This window comes from Rhamphochromis sp. 'chilingali', assembly GCF_963969265.1.
Source record: "Rhamphochromis sp. 'chilingali' genome assembly, chromosome: 8".
NCBI classification, from domain to species: Eukaryota; Metazoa; Chordata; class Actinopteri; order Cichliformes; family Cichlidae; genus Rhamphochromis; species Rhamphochromis sp. 'chilingali'.
This window is the reverse complement of record NC_137935.1, coordinates 38,183,766-38,189,890: the sequence shown is the minus strand read 5'-3', so window position 1 is coordinate 38,189,890 and position 6,125 is coordinate 38,183,766. Positions and strand designations below refer to the sequence as shown.

The 6,125-nt window shown below is 38.6% G+C and overlaps 1 long non-coding RNA gene across 1 annotated transcript; it reads left to right on the top strand.

The window, feature by feature from the left end:
* The first annotated feature begins 1,264 nt into the window (after nucleotides 1-1,264).
* LOC308401429 lies at nucleotides 1,265-4,113 on the top strand. Its single transcript, XR_013972569.1, has 3 exons — nucleotides 1,265-1,404; nucleotides 2,555-2,647; nucleotides 2,779-4,113. It is a non-coding gene; the product is annotated as an uncharacterized lncRNA (long non-coding RNA).
* The last annotated feature ends 2,012 nt before the right edge of the window (nucleotides 4,114-6,125 follow it).

Genomic DNA, 6,125 nt, shown 5'->3' with positions numbered 1-6,125 from the left:
AGGACTGTTCTGCCTTGTGTTAGCCAGTCTGGATAAGTATCTGCTCTTAGTATCCCATGTACCGTATTTCCCGGACTACAAAGCGCACCTGAATATTAGCCGCACAAGCTAAAATCAGGGGAAAATCCTGTTTTGTACATACATTAGCCGCACCTGACTAAAAGCCGCAGGTGTTTCAATGTTGACTTATCATATGTAAGAGAATATGCACAAAGGGAATTGTCAGGAAAGAGATGGCTGTTTGGAGACATCACTTTTATTAATATTTTGAAAAACAAGTTATGGGTACATATTTGCACATGTAGTACATAACAATAACCTACAGCACACCAGAAAAATAGATCCGGACTACCTTTTAGGCTCAGGTGCAGTGACACGGCTTTAACAAGAAGAAAAGTCAGTCATTCACCACCATCTTTCTCTTCTTCCTGCGCACTAAAACCACCAAAGTCCTCTCCTCCAGTGTCGGATACAAACAGGCTCAGGATGGCTTCGTCATCCACTCTCCGCTTCTCTCCTTCGTTGTCACTTTCAAAACCAAAGAAATCCTCGTTGTCAGTGTCAGAGTCGAACACCCTCAGAAGAGCCGTGGCGGTGTCCTCCTCTCCATCATGCAGCAGTCCAGCCCTTCAAAATCCGTTGGTGATCGTGGATGCTTTCACACTTTTCCACGCTGTCAGAATCCACCGGTGGAGTTGAGCATAACTTGCTTTTCGCAAGTTTATCGCCGCTCATCATCCACGCCTCCCGCTGAACGCGTACCGCTACTTTGAAGTTTGTTTTTCGCGCTACTTCGTACGGCACTACGTTGCCTGGCGGACGGACATGTGACTAACATACCACTCTTGAACCCCGATCCTTCCGCCAGGCAACGTAGTGCCGTACAACAGCGGAACACACAAAACAAATCGTCTTACGATATGACAAAAATCATGGACAATCCATAGAAAAGCCGCACCTGACTAAAAGCCGCAGGGTTCAAAGCTTGTGCAAAAAGTAGCGGCTTATAGCCCGACAATTACGGTATTTGTTTTTTTCCTGTCAGTAGGTTTGGATCATACACTCTAAGAAATGACACACTGATGTTGGTAGCATTATGTAAATGCTTCATGTTAAAACTAATGCCACCAATTGATTTTTAACTTTAAACACAAGTATGTTGTTTTGAATTTAATTAACAAGATAATATTTCAATACAACAAAATGCAGTAAATTAAATCCAATGTAAAAAGTTCATTTAAAATGAAGAGCACTTTAATTTAAAGAGGATTGTCCTAATAGGCTCTCCGTACTTCTGAGTTTGCACATGTGCAGTGTGGAAGTTTGATCATCCGCCATTTTCAACTGAGACTTGCATATGCTTAGCATCCTGGATAGAATCCATCGCCATCTGAGGATTATTTGGTAAGTACAACAATTTAAGGATGACAAATTTGATTAATGTATACTAACTGATACACATCTGACACTTTCGGGAATACTTTTGCATTTTTTTTTAAACAAATGATGCCTGGCAAATTTTTTAACACTCTAGCTCAGGGCTGCCCAATCCCAGTCCTCGAGAGCTACTATCCTGCAGCTTTTAGATGCATCCCTACTCCAACACAGCTGAATCAAATGGTTTGATTACCTCTTCAGCATGCCATCATGTTTGGCAAAGGCCTGATAACAAGCCATTCATTTGATTCAGGTGTGTGGGAACAAGGATGCATCTAAAAGCTGCAGGACGGTAGCTCTCGAGGACCGGGACTGGGCACCCCTGCTCTAGCTTGTATACCTCTCACACATGTTAGAAGTATGAAAACATTTAACAAATATTGTTGAACCTGCTTCGGTGTAATTTTCCAAAATCTTTTGCGATTCTTGTTAAGATGAGACTTGCCTACTAAGACCGACAGTTTTAAAATTACTCCCAACATCTACCGCACCTGCTCCCTGACATCAGTAATGACCACTGGGAGCGCCAGCGATCCTGTAGTTTGAAGAATGAAATGAATGTGTAGTGTATTTTAGAAATGTGCATCAATTAAGTTGCTACATTGTTTGAAAGAATTCGACTCCATGTTGATTTCTGGTTTAGTGTCAGAAATCTTCACTGAAGAAGCTTCACTTTTCTTTCCAAGCTCCTCAGACTACGATGACCTGGATGACTGTGAACCTTCACAGACTTATTGTTATCCACAAAATGTCATGATAGGATTTTAAGTCCATATTGCCCAGTTCTAATCTTCTATTTAATTTTAATATTTTTAGGGGCACAATTATTAAATATATTGTTGAACAATCTAGAATTGATTAAAGCAAAAATGAAAGCTTTCACGTAATGTCAAAATTGAAAAGCTTCGATTTTTGGGTTCATATATTTGTTAATCTGACACAGAGGAGTCAGTGCCTTACCAATCATGAACCTCACTGCACATCACTGATGTGAGTTATGAAACATTGCTTAATCACATATCTGCTATGTGTTAATATTTTTGACTTTCTTTTGTAAAGAGGTTGAAAGGAACCAAAATAGGAAACTTCTCTCATATTGAGTTCTTATCTCCACCAGAATCCCAGCGTTGATGTTTGACAGGAATGCATTCTGAAAGCTGTCTGTGTCTACTTAAATGAAAAGCCAGATGACCTGTTCAAGGAATTCTTGGTAAGTTAAAAAAGGAAAACGATCAGTTATTTTCCTTTTTTAAATTTGGGATTGGAAATGGAAGGTGGACTTACTTGTCCATATGTATATGTACGCAATTAACTTATCTTTTTTTAAATTTTTATTTAAAGGATGTGGATCTTGGTGCAAGCAGAGAAACAGAGCAGCTGACTTTGGGAGTCTATGTTGTCAGACATGAGAGCAAACTCTGCAGATACACCTGAGGACATTGCTGTCATCATAGAAGGATGCACTGTGCTGCAAGCTCTTAGTGATGTGGCAAAGGGTTGTGCCCTCCGGCTTGGACTAATCTATAGTCTAAATCTGAGCTACCCAAAGCACCTGAAATACACATTTGAATTTCTTCAGAAGGTGCCGATGGAGTTGGATGGGAACAACCTATCCATGAAGGTGCAGGTTCTGAAAAACAAACTGCTTGAGTGAAACAGCCTGCAGTGAACTATAGAGGACACTGAACTTTAAGGTTCTCGAACCCTTCTCCTTGCACTTCATAAACTGTTCAGTTTGAATTGCCACAAGAACTTCTGCAAGGCCTTTCACTTTTCTGCGTTCTTTGTTCTTGAACCTTTACCAACATCCAACTACACTGAAAAAGACTGCTCCTAACTTTGGACTTCAGTTTAAGTTTTGAAGCAAAGGTTATTTTTCTAAATATGGACAAAAATGACACAAAAGTAATTTCTACCTGCTGTTTGCAGGGCTGTATTGTGGGATTTTCATTGTAGCCCAATCAAGTTTAAATTAAGTCATGTTAATGTTAAAAATGTTGGAATCACAACACTTTCCAGTTTTAATCATTTCAGTTTAACATGACATTCTGTATCTTGTCTTCCTGCACCTAAAATGCACTTGAATATATGTAAAGATTGTTTGGGGGAAAAGATCTAGAAGCATTTGAATTGCTCAAAGTGTGCTTCAACAAGTTTTACACAAAGTGTTATTAAAGTTAGGTTAACTGAATAAACTTGTGTTCGATTTATTTAATTTACAAACTTAAATAGACTAAGTTGCAATTCTGTTAAAGTGATTTAATCCTATAGTTTCAGTAGAGCGTGTTTTGGGTGAGTAGATTTATCAGATTTACTTAAAATTTGTTGTTCAAATTAAATATATCATACATTTTATATTTCACTAACCCAGTTGTGTGGAACCGGTTGACATAACTGGGTGGAGTAAATACAACATGTTATTTCTCAAAGTAAGTACAGCTTGTTTTGGTTGAGTAGGTTTTATTTAGTCTTCTCAATTTAAATCAACAAGGTTAGTTATATCAACATTATGATATTCAGCTAATACAACATGATTCTTTTGATTTGCATTTAATTATCCAAATCTTATCAGATGTACTTAAAATTTCTTGTTCAAATTAAATGTATCATACATTTTATATTTCACTAACCCAGTTGTGTGGAACCGGTTGACATAACTGGGTGGAGTAAATACAACATTTTATTTCTTAGAGTGTACTAGGGCCTGGTGCTGCTGCTCTTCATTCCAGTTCCTGTTCTTGTTCTGGAAAGTTGCTGTGGCCTCTCTTAGTTCCACCAGTTACTTGGTGTTGGTGTTGTGCGTTACCTCTTTCTCCCAAATGGTCTTCCAGTGCTGCTCAGCTTCAGCTCTGACTGGGGCCGCCCTTGTATTATTCTTCCCTAGTAGCTGAAACTACACTAGTGTTCAGGCACGACATCAGGAGGTAATAGGAAATTTTTTTTTTCATATCTGTCAAAAAGATGACAGGTTTGATCAGATTTGTGCCCAGACAATCACTCAGAACAGCCCCATGCATACACATCCCCATGAATGTGCTCTATCCCTCTCAGTCATAGAAGGCAGGCTAGGCTTGCGGATTCAGGCCTGAATACTATGGGCTCACCCAGGGAACATTACTCATTTTCCAGCTCATTGCTAAAGCTCATTTAGTAAAGCCTCCTCCCGAACATCATCAATATCTCTTCTAAAGAGGCCTATGAGTTGGGAAGGACCAGGCTGCCCTAACCTGCTGTGGGTCACGCTTCACCATGCCTGTGCTGGAAACTAATGAGAAATGACAAGAGGTTATTCAGACTTCTCCAATTTGTTAGAACTTGTTAGATCATTTTTTTCTTCAGACGCTGTTTTGGATAACAGTGATAGTGAATGTTGTTTCTGTAGCCAGTGGGAGCTGAAATAATTTTAATTTATTAGGAAAGTTAATCAAATGTTAATCAATTAGGTATGCCTGCAGTAAAGGTACAAAGCGTACCAACTGTTAACAATTTTCTTTTTTTTTTTAATTCTTGTGGATTCTAAGGAGCAGTACCATCTATTACGTAACACTTATTTGGATGGCAAGCAATTGTTTACTGACATTTGCATTACATGATTTATCATTTTCTGCTTCTTGCTGTTTGCCTGCAGTGGGCTACTAAATGCAAGCAGAAGTTCTCTGTGAAGCAAAGTGATAAAACACTTCATTGAAGGACATTTCTTCAATCAAATTTAGGTCAAAATGTGCACATGATGTCATTATATTCTGATATAATCTTCCAAAATGTAGTCAGTTGTTGTAGAGAAGAAGAAAAAAAATATGCTACATTCATTTTTTGCCTAATTTGTTAAATAGTGCTGTTTAGGGATAATACTTGGTCCCACTGACAGAGGAGATTCAGCTGCATTAGAACTGTTACTTGGTGTGTTTAGGAGAGTTGAGCTAGCACAGCTAACTAGCCTTGTAGTCATGTTCTCTGTTGATGTGGCTGCTTTTTTCCCCATGTTGACAGGTGAACTTGACTTTATCTCATACTGATAATGGTTGCTTTAAAACTTTAGTTCACTTTAGTTGAGGGGAGGCTGTAGCTCAGGATGAATAGAATCTATTATTGGGGGTTGGTGGTGTGATCCCTGGTTGCTCCGGTCTACAAGCCCAATATCCTTGGCCAAGATAGTTACCCCAACTTGCTCTTGCACTTACTCATAGAAAAAAGTGCTTGCATGAATGTGTGAGAATGGGTATCCATGTTGTATACAGGCCGAGATTTTTGTAATTTTGTGTAATTGCCATTTGCTTTAGGATTATCCTTGATGAAGGAAACACAGAACAACCCCTGAACCTGATTATTTCATTACCTTGTGGAGTTTTGCTGAGTTTTCGTTATGATATAGAAGGAGATCACACCTTTCTTTTATCATTCACCTTAGTTTATGATCTGGAAGTACAGAATTGACCTACTTGACTTCTTTGTTTAATTCAGGAGCACTTTGGAACCCGGCCTGACGTGATACTGATTTAACTGACTACAAACCAGAGGAAAGCTGAATTTGAGAATTGAACCAAAGAAATTTTAAGTGCTGACATTTCACTGCATATATATATAATTGCCACTCTGTTTATTCTGTTTACACTTGTTTGTGAAGCTCTGTGAAATATTCACTGTTATTTTGTTATTTAAATGTATTTATTTGCATTAAAGTACTCTCT